The sequence below is a fragment of the Lagenorhynchus albirostris genome, chromosome 12 (genome assembly GCF_949774975.1).
Source record: "Lagenorhynchus albirostris chromosome 12, mLagAlb1.1, whole genome shotgun sequence".
Taxonomy (NCBI): Eukaryota; Metazoa; Chordata; class Mammalia; order Artiodactyla; family Delphinidae; genus Lagenorhynchus; species Lagenorhynchus albirostris.
This window is the reverse complement of record NC_083106.1, coordinates 11,939,509-11,956,529: the sequence shown is the minus strand read 5'-3', so window position 1 is coordinate 11,956,529 and position 17,021 is coordinate 11,939,509. Positions and strand designations below refer to the sequence as shown.

Here is a 17,021-nt window from a genome sequence, read left to right as displayed (position 1 = left end):
ACAGCCTTAATAGAAGTAAAAAAACAGGACCGATCCAAAACATATAACGTATACTCCAAAATAAGCCAGGCTCGCCCCTCTTAATGGGATAACTGCAGACATGCCAAATTCTACAGCTAGTCAGTTGTATACATATGGTAAAACTTTTCATACCATTCAACGTTTGCCTCAATATGATTTTAATTACGTACAGATTGGGTAGCTGGAAGAAAGCACTGGAATTGAATAAAGTTAAACACAAGCCCTTTTATAAATGGCCCCAGTTTAGGTTAGAACGTATGCAAATGACTGCCGAGGACAGGGAGAGGAATGTGTGGTTTGGGGGAAACTCTGGGGGTGGGAGGTGACTCATCCTCAACCTGGGGACCCTGTTGATCTGGAAGGAGAGAGTTTCCGGAAATGGTGATTATACTTCTTTTGAAGTTGGGACTTATGCTGATGCTTGCGCTTTTTTACTCAAATTCTTCCTGCCCCAAGACAGGGTTGTCTCTGCAAGATGAAATTGCTCTCTGGGCAAAGGCCGCCTTCAGTTTGGAAGACCGTGGGGTTGCATACGGCAGATCGGTAGTTTTGAAACTTTTTTTCCCTAATGGTGCTTTCTTGGGCTGTGTTCCTCGTTTCTCTGAAGTTAATTTGACATAATGAATTCAAAGGTGGTGTTGTTTACTTCATTCAAGAAAAGAAATGGAAGCAAATTGTGCTTTATCTGGCCCTTGGCCGTGCCCGAGGAGACAACCACGGCTCTGGAATGTGCGTTTCTCAAACTTTAACAACATAGCTTTGGTTTTCCTCATAACTTACCAGAATGGCTTTGACTTACTGCGTATCTTTTGGGTCAGCCACTCTGAATTCCAGCTTCTCTTCTGTGAAATGAAGATACACCCCACAAAGCCAATTTACTGAGGCTTCAGGACCCGAAAGCTGGCCCATCACAGACCCTGCACACACAGGGCTGCTGTGACCTCCAGAGGAGAAAAGACGGAGTTAGTATAATAAGGAGTAAAAATAACACCCGGATGTTTGGAGCCTCTTAGGATCACGTCAAACCATCTCAAGGAGGCGGCAAGCCTGTATTCTGTGCCTTTGCTGGTGAGATGGGAGGACCAGGAATTGAACCTGTTGCAGGAAGGGCCCGAGAGTGGGCTCCTGTCTAACACTCAGAAATGAATTGTCCAAGAAGACACAAGTACTGACCAAGCAAAAGACTTTATTGGGAAGGGGCGCCCGTGTGGAGGGCAGCAGGGTAGGGAACCCAGGGGAACCGCTCTGCCACGTGGCTCGCAGTCGCAGGTTGTATGGTAATGGTGTTAGTTTCCGGGTTGTCTCTGGCCAATCATCTTGCTTGGCCCATATTTGGTCTGAATCAGGGTACTTCCTGGTGGCACGTGCAATTCTCAGCCAAGATGGAGTCCAGCGTGAAGGATCCTGGGCTGCTGGCAGGACAGTATTATGGGCTGGCGTCTCCTCCCTCTTCTGGACCCCTCCCGATTTCTCCCGGTTGGTATTCGGCTGCAGCACCGTGTTCCTTATCGGGCTCTGCTGTTGTGAGACAGCTCATGCAAGTGGTTATCATGGTGCCTGGCCAAGGAGGGTGGTTTCGGTCAGCGGTTCCCTAACGAACCTATTAAAGGAGCAGGTTGAGGTCTGGATCAGGCATGGCAGGTTCTTCTCCCCCAGTATCCATGGAGAAGGAGGCAGAGTGAAGGGTCACGGGGAGGATGAGCTGCAGGACCCCAGTTGCTGGGGAGGAAACCACTGCCTCTGGCCGGGTGAGCAGCCACGACTCCCACCTGCCCCCCGGCCCCCTGCTGATCTGAATGGCGGCCATGGCAGTGGGCAATGTCTGTGTCATGTTCAGCCCCCTGGCTTTGTATTTATGAATATTTGTATACAGACGCTAATCTGCAGACATACACACTCTAGTCTAGTTTTCTATTGTTTGAGCTTCAGTTCAGTAACTTTTCTTGGAACAGTTACCAATTAGCCTAGTTGTGGGCTAATTAATTAATCAATTAATTAAAGTTCCTCCATAAGAACTATCTATGGAGTGAAATGTCTCACTCTGGGGGAAAAGGCAGGGCTATCAGTGAACTAAATGTGGCCTCCAGACTGTGAATTTCTTGAGGGCAACTTTCACATCTTACCCTCTTTTGTGGGATAAATGAAGACCAAATGAAAGACTCTACAATTAATTAATTTTACTTGGTGGAAATGGATTTTTTAATGGACTCTTTAATAATGTGTTCAGGTATATAAAAATGACATCTACCAGTAATATGAGTTAGTTTTTCCACGTTTAGGAAGGAACAAAAGGAGGGAGAGAGGGAGGGATGGAGGGAGGGAAGAAGGAAGGTCATTTGTACTTAATTTCAAATGTGGATTCCTCATTTCTTCTTGCATATTTACTTCAGTAGCCTTAATATATTGGTTCTAGGCAAACTTTACCACTTCTAGAAGCCACTTCCATGGAGCCCAGATTCTTGGTTACCGAAATCAAAAGAGGCAAAAGATACTGGAGTTGGCTGCTGTACACAGCAAAGATCCACTGCAGCCCCAAGAATCAACCTGGTCCAGAGTGATGCAGTCCTTTCCCCATTGCTACCCCACTCCGTCCCCTGTTGAGACTGCAGCCCTTTGTGGCCTAGGATGAGCTCAGACACAAAGAAACCATCCTCCCCCACACTAGGAAGCAGACAGGAGTGAGGCAGGGGCTTGGACAGCACACGAGGGGTGACTGATTTAAGTGGGGTTTGCCTCAGGCCCTTCGCTCTGAGGTGAGGGCCAGTTTTCCCTGGCTGACCTTTGCCGCTCTGCATTTAGTTCCTAATCCACTTGTGTGCCAAGTGGTAGGTGAGGAGCTAGAAAAGCCACAGGTCCTTAAAACATAGGGGCTGCCCTCAAAGTAGTAGAAAGCACAGACATTTAAACAACGATTGCAGCACAATGTAAGAATTTGCTAGAGTAGAGGTATAAACCGAGAAGAGGCAGCCCTAAAAAAGAAGCTAATAGTTATGCCTGGGAGTATCAGGGAAGGCCTTACAGAGGTGGGGATATTGGGCAAAGTCTTGAAGGATGAATAGCGATTCACTGGGCAGAGGCTCAGGGAGGGCATTCCAAACACTGGAGATGAAGTAAAGATATGCAGGTATGAAAGAGCCTGGCACATTTCTAAATAGCAAAAAATTCAACATAGTTGGAAAACAGGAAAAATGGGTGAGTGGGAATTCACCGAATATGAGACTGGCGCACCGGAGTGGGGCCACATTACAGTTATGATGGTTGATTATAATTATTTCTTTATACGTCTGTATCTCCTGCCCAGGTGTCTGCACCCCGAGGTCAGGGAATGGGTTTTACTGACATTCTTCAGTCTTCCTGAATCCCACTGTGTTTTTAAGAGGGCCCAATGAATTTTCATTGAATGGATGCCTGAGTGGACGTTGGGTGGTATTGGAAGTTATTTTAGCCCAGGCTGATGAGCTGATTGGACTATAAACTGGTCCTACATCACAGCAATTTGTTTGGACTTTACCTCTTGGGGAGTATAGAGCCATTAAACAAGAATGTTCTAAAGCTATCTGTGTTTGAGGAGGTAAATCTGGCTATAATGTGACAGATTCATTGAGAGAGACTGGAAGTTGGAAGGCCAGTTAGAAGACTACTGTATTGATCTGGAGGAAATGTTAGAAGGCCTGAGAGTGTGGAGACTTGAGAAATATTTATAAAGCCGCGTTAACATCTAGCCCAATTTTTGGTGACCAATGGAATGGGAGGGGGAAATCAAAGATCACTTTTGATTCAAGTGAAACTAAGTCTGACTTTCAAGTGGATTTATATTCAGAGATGAAAAGGAAAGGAGTTCCTAACACTTGGGCACTAAGCATAATTAACTTATTGATGTTGGTTTAGAACAATGAAACTAAGAGTTGACTAACCAATAAGATTTATGTGGACATAGGATAGAAGCAACTGATTTATATAGAATATGTAATGTACATATTCATTTTGTAATATAAATAATACGCAAATACACAAGGAAAGAGTGTGTTCTGACATCACAAGTATAATCAGGGCTGCCACGCGTGGCCTCACAGGTTGTGCACTGCACAAATCTAAGAAGCAGCACTTGTAATAGCAACAGGTCACCCTGTAAAGCTACTGTATGTCCCTCTTGGCCTTCAGCTCGATGCATTCACAGACTGTTGCTTTTAGCCACAAAGGAAGGTGTTTAGGATGGGAACTTGATAGACTTGCAAGGTTAAATCATCTGACGGGAGCCCTCCTATAGCCAGGTCATTAGTGTTAGATGTATGTTGGGTAGGGGGTGTCTTTTCATGTTAAAAATGAGAGAAGTTTTTCTCCCTTTAAAGGACTTAGATTATGCTCTTATCCTGCCTCCTGACAGCAATGGGAGAATCCAGCGTTTCGTTAGTGGTGATGTTTTAAGGCCTCCTAGTGTGTAATGTGTCCCTTGCCGTGGTGCTGGGCGTTTCTGCATCTTGTTCAGAGTGAGTAATGCAGAAAGCCACGTAGATTCAGCCTTTAGAAGGAACGGACTCACGGAAGCAGATGAAGAGAATATAGTTCCATATATTCTTTCACAACAATCACATGTTGCTTTAAAATTGGTGTGGATTTTGCTCACATGCTTCAGGGGAAATAGCTTCCAAAGGCAACAGACCACAGTGTAGCTTAGGCTTGCTCTCCGCTGTGGCATGGCCTGCCATGGCTGGGGTAAACCGTCACAGAGCTTCTCAGCAGACAGAGACTCAGTCCGGGGGATGCAGGAGGCTCTGCAGAACGTGTCAGAGAAGAGCATCTTCTTACATGTCAGACTGCCAAGGGCTCACGGAAGGGAAAGCAGCCCAGACGACTGCATTGTAGACAATCTCCAGATACTCAGGCACTGGGGACCCAGTTGCCGAACTGTGGCCTGGCCTGGGGCCTGGGCACAGCGCAGGTAGTGTACAAGGATCTGTGCTTCCTCACACTTATTCATGTCGTGGAAACATGTCAGGCTGGCTCCTCCAGGGCCCTGCATTTATTTTAAAGAATGTTAGAAAGGAAATAGATCGCTTACCATCTTCCTCCCTCTTTGGGCGTGTTTATTGTGATTGGAAATCATTCTCGGCCACGTGGTTGTAGCTCTCACCCCACTCTTTGTGCTCCTAGGTTAAACAGCCCTCTGTGCAAATAAACAGAAAAGGGAGAACTGTTTTATTCAGCTACAGAAAAAGGAGCGAAGTGAGAGCCTGGAGAGCTGGGAGGGTTCAGCATGGCTTGTGTCCTCTGCTTGTGCTTTCCCCCCCGCCCGCACAGCCAGGACAAGAGGCACAGAACAGGCCTTCGCCAGCGCTGGCTGGGAGCCCGGACCCAGGTGTTCGGCAGTGAACGGGACTGCCGGCCCCGGATTGGTGTTTGCTAGAATTTACCTGGGGATTATCTTGACTATTCCTGGTGGGGGAGGAGATCGGGCGCTGCTCCGAGCTTGATTAAAACCTGAAAGCAAGAAATAAAGCTGAAGATACTTTTGGATACCATCTATTTAAAAATTTCGTTCCAAAGCTAATAAAACCTCCAGCTGTTGGTACAATCGATTAGACTTACTTGCCATCGAAATCATTTTGAACACACTCTTAGAAGGAGCCCGATACTACCTAAGACCACTCAGTGACTGACACAGGTACTCTGCACCAGAGCCCCTCAAAACGCGGCATTTGTATAACAAATGAAGGGAAGTAGGCTTAAATTGTCATTCTTTTCGTCTTACCAGGCCTGGAAATAACAGTTGATTATTATATTGTTAGTTCCCTATTTCAAGCAAATGATTTCGTTATGTAAATCCCCCTTTAGTTTAAAAGAGAAAAAAGGGAATTCTCTGGTGCTCCAGTGATTAGGACTTCATGCTTTCATTCCAGGGGCCTGGGTTCAATCCCTGGGCGGGGAACTAAGATCCCATAAGCCGTGCCCCCCCCCAAAAAAGGACTTTCTCCCCATGGATGGGGCTGGTACCATCAGAGTCCTCTTCCCGCCCCCACCCCCCGAAAAACCCTCCACAGATACAGGAAACCACACAAATCGAGTGTATGTCTTAATGAATCACCAAAGCCCAGAAACAGAGCTGTACTGCTGCATCCCCCCAGCCCTCCTGTGGTGACCACGTCCCTGTGTTTAACTTTTAATAGTTTTATCACTCAGTTGTGCTTCATCTCTAGATTCAAAAGTTTAATTTGCCTGTTTAAAAATACTTAACATACCTTTTAATACTCCTAAAAACTGCAGATACTTCCTCTAACTCCTTATAATTTACCTACTGCATGACCTTTAAGTAGGACTTAAAGTATTTAAGTTAAATTCTACCAGCCACACACTTGCTCACAAGTTACCTTGTGTTAGCTATGATTTTGAGACTTTTTTTTTTTGCAAACATAGTGATAACACCTAATTTGAATTGAAACATGGTAAAACCTAAAGCTAGAAATAAGTTAAAAGGCTAAGAAGCCAAAAAACTTCTTTTGAATCTAGACGAGCAATGGAAAGGTTGAAGCTGTCTGGCTGATGTTCAAGGAGAGCTTTTCATTCTCTGATACCATTTTGTGATGTGTGTGCTTATATATAATCATTACATTACATATGATCATCTCTCTTCTGGACAAAGAACGGAAATCAGCTATGGCTCTGTAAGAAAAAGCAAACCCAAAACCAAAATCACGAGCAAGCTGAGAAGTTGAAGTGCAAGGGCTCTGGTGTGCCAGGGACCTGCCTTTCTATTCTGGTTCTGCCATCACGTGATGCTGGCAAGGCATCCGCTTCTCCGTCTGTACGGTGAAGATCATCTTTATTAATCACAGTCCATCCAGGGCCTTCCCTGGTGGTCCAGTAGTAAAGAATCCGCCTTCCAGTGCAGGGGGCGTGGGTTCGATCCCTGGTCAGGAAACTAAGATCCCACATGCCGTGGGGCAACTAAGCCTGCGTGCCACAACTACTGAGCTTGCGCGCCTCAACTAGAGAGACCGCATGCCACAAATTACAGAGCCCAGGCGCCCTGGAGCCCACACGCCACAACTAGAGAGAGGGAAAAAAACACCAAAAATGCATGCCACAACTAGAGAGAAGCCCACACGCCACAACTAAGACCAGACGCAGCCAAAAAAATAAAGAAAAATAAATAAATAAAACTTAAAATGTCCATCCATACTTCTGTTATGAAGAATGATTACTTACTAAACTCTCTGCCTTATTATTATTATTATTTTTTTTTTTTTTTTTTTTGCGGTATGTGGGCCTCTCACTGCTGTGGCCTCTCCCATTGCAGAGCACAGGCTCCGGACGCGCAGGCTCAGTGGCCATGGCTCACGGGCCCAGCCGCTCCACGGCATGTGGGATCTCCCTGGACCGGGGCACGAACCCGTGTCCCCTGCATCGGCAGGCGGACTCTCAACCACTGCGCCACCAGGGAAGCCCTCTGCCTTATTATTAATCTTGATTCTTGAAAATGTTAAACCTGAGTCCTTGGTGTAAAAATAAAAAGGTGTGAAAAACAGCATACTCAGGATCCATCAGATATGATTTCATTTACTTGTGGGTACTAATACTTTATATTTTTTACCTGATAATAGCTTATTAGCATTGATAATAAAAATGATAATAATAACTAAAATGGCGAATACTTGCAGAATAACATTTAGTTCATGAAATGCTTTCATATGAACTATCTCTGTTTTAATAGAAGAAAAAAATCCTACCCTAATTATTTCTCCTGCTTTCAACATGTGCTAGTATTCTCTCCTCAGCCGGTAGTGAAGAGGAACTTATTAAAGACGCAGGTGATGGGTGAAGAAACATAAAACATAAACATCTATTCATTACTCTTCTATACATTTCTGGGGCTGTTTATTTTGTATAGTACCCAGTGCTTGTCATCATCACATAAGTCTGTACCACAAAAAAATATGGGTTAAATAACGGATAAGATAATTACTTTGACATTATCTCATGTCATTGCTTGTTAAAAAATAACTATGCAATAACCAAGTCACCAAAATGACACAGTGGATTTAGCTGCCGCCCTGAGCTAGGTCTTACTGCATAGTCTCTTAAACCCACATCAGAGAGGCTTACAGCATGAGTAACTCAGGCTACTCTACGGGAAGATCTTTTTTCTCTCACCTTGAGTCCATACTCAGACACCTGAGAAAGTATCTCCGCGTGGCCATCCAGTGGACTGCCACAAATCCTCAACCTGTAAGCATGGTATCTAGAATATGTCCAAAGGAAGTTGTGTTAAAAGAAAAGAAAACTGAGTTAGCTGTTTTATCCTGCTAAGGAAGGTCGCAGTAACCTGTCATCCCAAAAGAGGCGCTGTTCTTGAGATTAAGATCATTTAAAGGAGCCCACATCTGGCTCCCTGGCTTCCACCTTCTGCACTCCGGAGGCTCTCCTACACTCTCTTCACAGTGGGATGCTGGGAATTGAGAGACCTTCCAGCAGCTTCCACAGTTCTAGCAATTTGGGCTAGATTGGGGTTCCATCTCCTTGAGGTTTAATCCCCTCTTCTTGAGTCTGACTCCATTGGTGTCATTGTGCCTTTTGTGGCTTCATGGCTGCCACCTTTCCCAGACTGGGGGAGAAGGGCCCCTACTCTGTTTTCCTCTCTAGTCCTGGAAATTTCACCCCAGCCCTTCTCAAGCTCTTCCTAGCTTTGAGCATTAGATGTGGGCATCCCATCCTTAAGAGGTTTGTCTTCGGTGAGGAACCAAAATTGTCCCCAGCTTCCTCTGGAGCTAAGTGCAAATTCATCTGCAGGCGGACGCTCCCTCCTGTGCGCGCTTACCATTACGCATGACCTCCTAACACAGCGCTTGTCACTTTGCTCTATAACTTGACGGCTTTCACAATTTTTTCCACCATCACCTACAAAAGGAAATATATTTTCCATTGCAAATCAATACACACAGACGTATATATATGATTGATGCAGAGATATAGACATATATCCATGTGAGTTGCCTCACCTGTACGCCATGCTCTCTGATATTTTCCATTCTGTGCTATTCTGTTCTACTTTGTTCATTTATTTATTTCGAGTGCTGTTCAAGACCCACTAAACTGGCTTCGTGATCTTCTATCTAACTGGGCTACAAGCCGCTGTTGGAACAACATAGCTCTGATTAACTTGCTTGACTCCCCGCTGCCCCATCCCTGCTAGACTGTGACCTCACTGTGGGCAGGAGGCGGGGCTTATCCATTTCTCCTTTGTAGACTGACCACCCGCCTTGGTGCCTGGCAGGTAGCAGATGCTCAGGTAAATACTAGTTGAACCAAGGAACCCAGCCTCTTTTGTAAAATGTGTGAAATGGAGAGGTGCCCAGGCATACCTGTGGGACAGTTGTAAGAACAGAATGAGATCATGTATTTAAAGCAGAGAACACAGGGCCTAGCGCCAACAGATGTTCAATTAACACATGTTTCTTTCTGGTTTTTTCCAACTGGCTCACCCTTTAATTGATGAGCTGAACTGCGCTGCACTTCCTTTAACTAATGAGAGGTTTGAAGTCCATCAGCCTGAGGCCTCCAGACACTCAGCACTCTGAGGTTTTCCAAGTGCCATGGAGCCAGGGACAGATAGCCCTTCAGGGAGAGCAATTTCTTCTAGGGTTTAGCCCAGGCCAGCCTCTGGCTGTAAATAGGGGAAGGTCATGGGGCGAGTTGGTTTTGTCATACCCTAGTAGGACTCATTTCTCCATGAAAAGTGGAGACGAGCTCATTATTAGAATTTCTTTGCAAAAATGAAAATGACTTGCGCATTTTAAAAGACTACAAAATAAGTTTAAAATCAGCGTGAAATTTAAAGTGTTTCGTGACTCCGAAGTCTTCATGATAAGAGGTATTGTTTCAGAACGCCAACACCTAAATGAAGTCTGATGTAGCAGAAAGAGCAGTGGTCGAAGAACTTGTGGTTCGATCAGTAACCGGTCACTAGACTGTGGGTAGGACAGCTTCTCTGGATCTTATTTCTTCATCTTTGAAGGAGAATCCTACCCGTTCCCAAGACTTTGTGATCACAAATATGAACTTTAAAGCCCTTCATTTTACATTTGCTGGATCGTATTAACCGGCAAGGAGATAACATTTCACTGAAAACGTTATCTCAGCTGCAGAGTCTGAATCAAATACAGGACCTGCAACCTTTTCTCTTTATAACCATTTCTTGCTACTGTCGTGCAGCAATACTAAATGACGCTTTAGCTGACCTGATCACCAAAATGAAGAGTCAGGTTATCTGTCATCTGCATAAATGAAACTTCAAAAATCAGGCTTTAAAAAAAAAATCAGGCTTTTGCATGCATCGTCACAGTAGTAATTCGTTCTGAACTGTACTTCATCTTGTCCATGAAATGTCAGCTCTTCGTTTAATGCAGTGTGAATCGATCATTCACATACGAGTAATTTAACGAGCCCACTTGCTGTTTTCTTCCAGGACAGAATGACTCGGAAGATAATGGAGCTTCGAAGCCTAGCAGAATATGAAGTCCTTCCTCTGCATGGATCTCGTTTAAATTTAAGGTCAGTAGTGAATTCCATTTGCTACCAGCTGGTACCTGTCCTCTTCCCAGGCTCCTAACGAGCAGGCTGTCCTGAAATTAGCAGAGCGGTTAGAAATGCCTCGCCTGCATTGGTATGAAAGTCAAGATTTTTTCAGATGTCTAGGAGAAGTAAAATGCTTGGTGTGGGGAGGTTAGCAGCGCAGTTCTGTGGCCCCAGCTCCCTCATACAGAAGCTTCTCAGTCGCTCCTTCTCGGCACTGCCCCTCCCCCCCCAAAGATTCTGATTGGAAAAGAAAATCGGATAATAAGTGGTTCCGCTTGAAAGGTTAAGTTCCCCGCCAAAAATGTCAAGCAGGACTCCCTTCCCTTTGTTGTTTTCAAAATGAACATAGAGTCAGCTTCCACGGGGCACAGAGGGTGGTGTCACATGGCTTCTTGTATAGAGAGACAAAGAAGTTGGTGTCAGAAATGGTCTTCTGGGCTTCCCTGGTGGCGCAGTGGTTGAGAGTCCGCCTGCCGATGCAGGGGACGCGGGTTCGTGCCCCGGTCCGGGAAGATCCCACATGCCGTGGAGCAGCTGGGCCCGTGAGCCATGGCCGCTGAGCCTGCGCGTCCGGAGCCTGTGCTCCGCGATGGGAGAGGCCGCAGCAGTGAGAGGCCCGCGTACCGCAAAAAAAAAAAAAAAAAAAAAAAAAAAAAGGTCTTCTGCTGACTCATTTGCTGTCTGTTGCTCGTGTTTTGCTGACTATGTTAACCTTCTGGTCAATCTCCCTGCCCTGCTGTAGTTTTGCCACCTTCCGCCTAAAATTAGATGCATGTCCAACCACGTCACTCCCCGGGAAGGCCCCTGTCTCCCCCAGGATTAAATCCAGCCTCCCAGCCTGGCTTCCAAGGGCTTTGTGGCCCATCCCTGCCCGCATCCTCAGCCACATTCTCGTGATGTCCCTTCCTCGCTTCTGGGCCCATCGTCTGTTGGGTCCCTCTGTGCCTTTGCTCTCGCTGTTCTCTGTCTGGCGCGATCTCTAGCCCCTCCTCCCCTGCCTGCATTGCAAGACTCACTCACGTGTCAGCCCCTCTGGGCAGCCTTTCTGGGGCCCCCGGCACTGGGCAGCAGCCTTCTCCATTGTCCCTGCACACACACCTTCGTTCCTACACCCACGACATCATGTCCATATGACAGTTTTACTTTTCTCTTGAAACATGACATTAGCCATTTGTTAACAATGGATCCAACCAATTTTGTGAAACCACATCAGATTATTTCAAATAATTTTTTTGAGTAGAAAAAATATAACTCCTTCCCCCTAAACAGGATGATCTTTGAGGCTGACTGAGAAGAGTGTGCCTCCTTTTCCACCCATGTGGGGAGTAGTATTTTGCCTGAATTCCTATCTTTGAAAGCGCTCTTAAAATTTGTTATTGGTAAATATCCCATTGAACTGTTATATGAACATTAACGTTAAATACGTGGCTAATGTGAAAATGGTCTTCTTAGAGAGTTAGCTCTTTTTGTCAAATACATGAAAAAGGCCTGGGTTCAGATGAGCTGAGATGCCTGGTCAGTTCTGCACTCTTTCTGGGAAGAGCTTGAATTTCAAGAGCTCCCCTCAGCCGCTCCCTCCACAAATAAACGTGGGGTGAAAACCTCAGTGAACTGAGGATCCCATGTGGAGAGAATTCCATTTCTGTGGAATTTCACAGCCTGTGCTCACCGAATGGCATTCCTGAGACTGTTGCATTTGGATAAGAAGAAAAATTCTCTGTGACCTTGGAACTTCCGTTTTGGATAATTCCTCCTCTATAACTTCCTCATTGTATTCATGGCTGCCCGCGGATCCAGGGTCAACCATTTCTTCGTGCCTGCTGAGAGACCGCAGCTTCAACATTTACTGTTTTGTTGCCACATTATTAGGAGCTGCCTCCTGGTTTGCACCGTAAAATTCTAGAGTGTAAACACTTGGGCATCTATTTTCATGTGTGGCAGACTCACACTGTGGGCACACACACCCCTTTTGTTACCTCTTTGAACTCTGAATGAGATTTCAGGAGTGTGCACCTCAGGGGTAGATCCCTACCTTTGCAATGGGTACATACCCTACTCCACCCTACCTGTACTTTTCCCCCTACCTGAACCTCTGAGCCAAGGGGCAATAAACCAGCACATGCCAGCCCCACCATGGCCTACAGACAGCCCTCCCTTCCAGACAGATACGCATGTGCACACGTGCACATTCTTGCCTGCAATCTCCCCGCCCCGCAGGCATAATACACATACCTAAAGGTTTAAGGCTGTCCTTAAACATGCACTGGATGGGGACTTCCCTGGTGGTCCAGTGGTTAAGACTTCACGCTCCTAATGCAGGGGGCCCAGATTCGATCCCTGGTCAGGGAACTAGATCCCACATGGTGCAACTAAGAGTCCGCATGCCACAACTAAAAATCCCACGTGCCACAATGAAGATCCCGCACGTGGCAACGACGGTCCTACATGCTACAACTAAGACCCAGAGCAACCAAATAAATGAATAAATACAAAAAAAAAAAGCACACCCTGGATGTCCACCTGGGGGTCCAAATATGGGATGAGACTGTGCAAAGGCACACCTGGAGTAATTTCTGAATATTCCTCCCATTTTTCTTTGTATATCACCCCTCTTCCCCTCCCTTAGCTAAGACGTATTTCCATGCGGCCATATTTCTCCTGGCTCCTGTCATTCTTTCTGTCATTGTCTTTTCTTCCTGGCAGAGCGCCAGCCTGCGGTCTCCCTGTGTGGACGCTACTGTGATCTGTTTTTCTAGAGGCCCGTGCAGTGATTGTTCTGAGCCACTCACGCTCTGCCTCACCCTGTCATGACGGAGGGCGCTGGCAGGAGGCCCTGGGTCTGGATGGGAAGCCAGTCCCGAGTCCCATCATTCCTTTATGCAAACCAGTTATGCTCTCTGGTACAAAGAGTTCATTGTTGGCTGGGGCCAGGGACTGAGACTGTAACATCAGTTCCACTGATCTCAAGAAGACCTCTTCAGCCTAACGCGAAGTGACCTGCTAAACCACTCTCTGAGAATTGATATGAATCATATTGACCCTGCAGTCACGTCAGGTTATTTTTTGAGTTTAGGCAAGTCACTGTGCACAAAAAACTACTGGGGGAGTGTGTGCACATTTGCACAAAAAATTTTAAGTCATTATTGCAGAAAATTTGGGGCCTCACCAGTGGGATCAGAATTTTGAAAGATGTGCAAAAACATAGAGAAGAGTGAATAACCGAGGATGAACATGAGAAGGAATTTGGGGCAGCAGAAGCCTTAGATGAACCTCGGCTTGCGAAGATGGTAAAAAGGACGTTTAAAACTGTCTTTAGACAGAAGAAAGTGAGAATGGGGGCTCAGCAGTGCCCAGCTGGAGAAATCGAGCATGGGGTGGGCTGCCATTTTTTTTTATAGATATCACAGAGGGCGTTTAATGAGCAAAGGGGTGTCAGGATCAGCTGACCCCTCCAGACCTGAGAGTCAATGATTCTATGAAACAGATGTTGAAATTCTGTATGAGGTCCACACACATCCCAGGATGTGAAGTAGTAAGATACTTCTAGAATTGGAAAGATTGCCTGCTGAAGAGTTATCAGTAGTTATGGCTTTTCACCTAAAATGTTTAACGCATTTTCCACAGTTACTGAATTTATTCCTAGGACATAGTTTATTCTCTGGGAGAATCCTATTCATTCAGTGTGCTCCACCGTTAGCTGATAATACCCTGTACTTAAACAGTCCCTTTCATCTGTGGATCTCAAAGAATTTTATAAGGATTCATTAGTTCTCACGTGTGACTTTCAATTTGTCTGCACACTTGTGAAATGGCTAGTAAACAGTTTTACACCCAGGCAAAGGCAGAATACTGAGATGGTGTCTTCTGGGTGTCCGATTGCTGGTGGCCGAGATGCCCAAATGAACTCCAGCCTCTTCCTGCCATTTATTCCCGCCCTTTATATCAGGTCTTCTGACATTCAACTATCAAATAAGGTATGAAATTTGGGAGAAATTTCCAGACTTCTAATCAGCATATGGGTTTGAGAATTATGTATCCCGTCTGGCTTTGTCGTGTATTCTGTCCCACACACAAAGCCAGAGCTGTCTGGAAGGCTCTGGGACAGGACTGAGCACTTTATTGTTGCCTTACCATCCCCCCCTCACCCCATGTCCCACCTTTCCAGCCCCCGTTACCACTTAACACTGTTTAACTAGTAACAGGGAATTCCTCAGGGGTCGGAGATGAAGGGAACGCTCACCTCCCACCCCCTGCAGTTCTGACTTTGACACATTTTAATAGTTAAAATCTAAACATAACCTGATGCCTTCATTTCCTCCCCATCTGTCCCTTCTTAACCCCCTACAGTCCAGCTTGCATCCTCTCCCCTCTACCGGAGTCACTTTTTAAACGTCTTCAATGACCTCCTTGTGGAATTCCACAAGACATTTCTTGGGGTCGTTCCACTTGACCTCCTTGATACTGTTGCCCACCCTGCCCTCCTCCAAACTCTCTTTTCCCTTGACCTCTGTGGCCCTGAAATCCCTGTTTTCCTTTTCCCTCTCTGGCCGTATCTCTTTCTCATTCGGAGGACATCCAGTGCTGTGGTCCTTGAGCTTCTCTGATCCTCCCGCGGGATCAACTCTTGCCATCCTTATCTCCCACGGGCTAGAGATAGCTGTCCCCCGCTTCCAGACTGAAAATCCCAGAGATCATGTTCATACTTCTCTTCCTCTCATTTCCTATATCCAGTGGCTCACGGAGTTCCTATTTTTCCCCTGAAGAAGCTCTTAGCACTCACTGCCTTCTCGACTCAGAACCCTAGCGCCCAGAGCACCGTCCCCAAAACTGTTTCGATCATGCGCATTAACAAAATCTGTACAATTCACGCTTCCAGTTCTTGACTGTTTACGTATTACGTGCTGTATTAGTCTGCTAGGGCTGCCACGGACTGGGCGGCTTAAAGAACAGAATTTTATTTTCTCACAGTTCTGGAGGCCAGAAGTCCAAGATCAAGTTGCCATCAGGGTCGGTTTCTGATGAGACTCTTCTTGCTTGTAGACGGCCACCTCCTTGTATCCTCACATGGCCTCTTCTCTGTGTGTGTGCAGAAAGAGAGAGAGAGAGAGAGTCCTGGTGTCTCTTCCTCTTTTCATAAGGGTCCTGTCAAAATAAGGCTGCAGGGGCTTCCCTGGTGGTGCAGTGGTTGAGAGTCTGCCTGCTGATGCAGGGGACGCGGGTTTGTGCCCTGGTCTGGGAGGATCCCACATGCCGCGGAGCGGCTGGGCCCGTGAGCCATGGCCCCTGAGCCTGCGCGTCTGGAGCCTGTGCTCCGCAACGGGAGAGGCCACAGCGGTGAGAGGCCCGTGTACCGCAAAAAAATAATAATAATAAAAAAAATAAGGCTGCACACTTATGACCCTATTTAACCTTTAATACCTCCTTAAGGCCCCATCTCCAAATACTGTCTCATTGGGGGTTAGGGCTTCAACATGTGAATTTGGGCACAAGTCAGTCTATAATATACATATTTTCTATTAAGCGGGTATGTTCATTTAAAATACATAAAATAGACTCAAAAAAGATGCAAATTTTAAAAGTAAGTACAAGTAAGAATTCTGATATTTTCTCCCCACATCCCAGGGCGTCACCTCGGCGTACCCGGGATACACACCCAGCATTCAAAACCACGGACCTAAGCAATGACTGCAGTGTCCTAACAGATCTGTCCACCGCTGGGCTTTCATGTCATCTTCCCATCCAGCTCAACCTGTGTATTAGCCTTTGTAAAATGGTGGTTTCTTCTTACCCCTTCCTCAGAAGACATTGGTGCTCTGGGTTGCCCAGGAGAGGCCAGGGCACCTGCCAGCTTGACCTTCAGGGCCCTCCATGTCCCAACACGACCGCTGCTTCAAGCTGTTGTCCCTCCCGCCGCCTCCCTCAGTGCCCCCTTCCTCCTCTGCAGGTCCCTAGCTTGTAATTCACATCCTCACCACCTTCCCTCTTCACTCCCACACGTTTGTCTCTCCCTCCTTGAAGCTCTGTCCCGTCCTTTGGTTCAGGCTCACCTGCCGTTCAGCAGTGTTACTTCCACTTTCATGGGTGCCGTCTTTCCCCCTCAACTGGGTTACGGTCTCCAAAAGCTCATGGTCCAGGTTTCTTCTTCCTTTTACATCCTCCCCTGAGCACAGACTCCGAGCCTGTCCTCTGTCCTCCTTCTGGTGGTTGTGGCTGGATCGAGACCACCATGGGGGCGCTGGAAGCAGTGACACCATCTGACTTGCTGTGCACGCACGGCCTGGGTGTGTTCAGAGAAGGCAGCTTAACACGGCTGAGTTCCTAAACCTACTCCAGCTCAGCTTCTTGCCGATGCTATTTCCCAGAATTTGCTAATATATTCTCCTAAAAATTTAATAGAAGGAAAGTTGGCTGCTCATTGAAAAGTGTACGCT

At 46.4% G+C, this 17,021-nt stretch overlaps 1 protein-coding gene across 4 annotated transcripts in view; it reads left to right on the top strand.

The window, feature by feature from the left end:
- The window catches only part of SCAF8 (SR-related CTD associated factor 8), a 198,680-nt gene that overhangs the window by 160,514 nt on the left and 21,145 nt on the right, over window positions 1-17,021 (top strand). For all 4 annotated transcript variants that reach the window (XM_060167252.1, XM_060167250.1, XM_060167251.1 and 1 more), the window contains one exon: window positions 10,481-10,566. The gene's annotated coding sequence lies outside the window, so the exon portion shown is untranslated. The remainder of the gene's footprint in view (window positions 1-10,480; window positions 10,567-17,021) is intronic.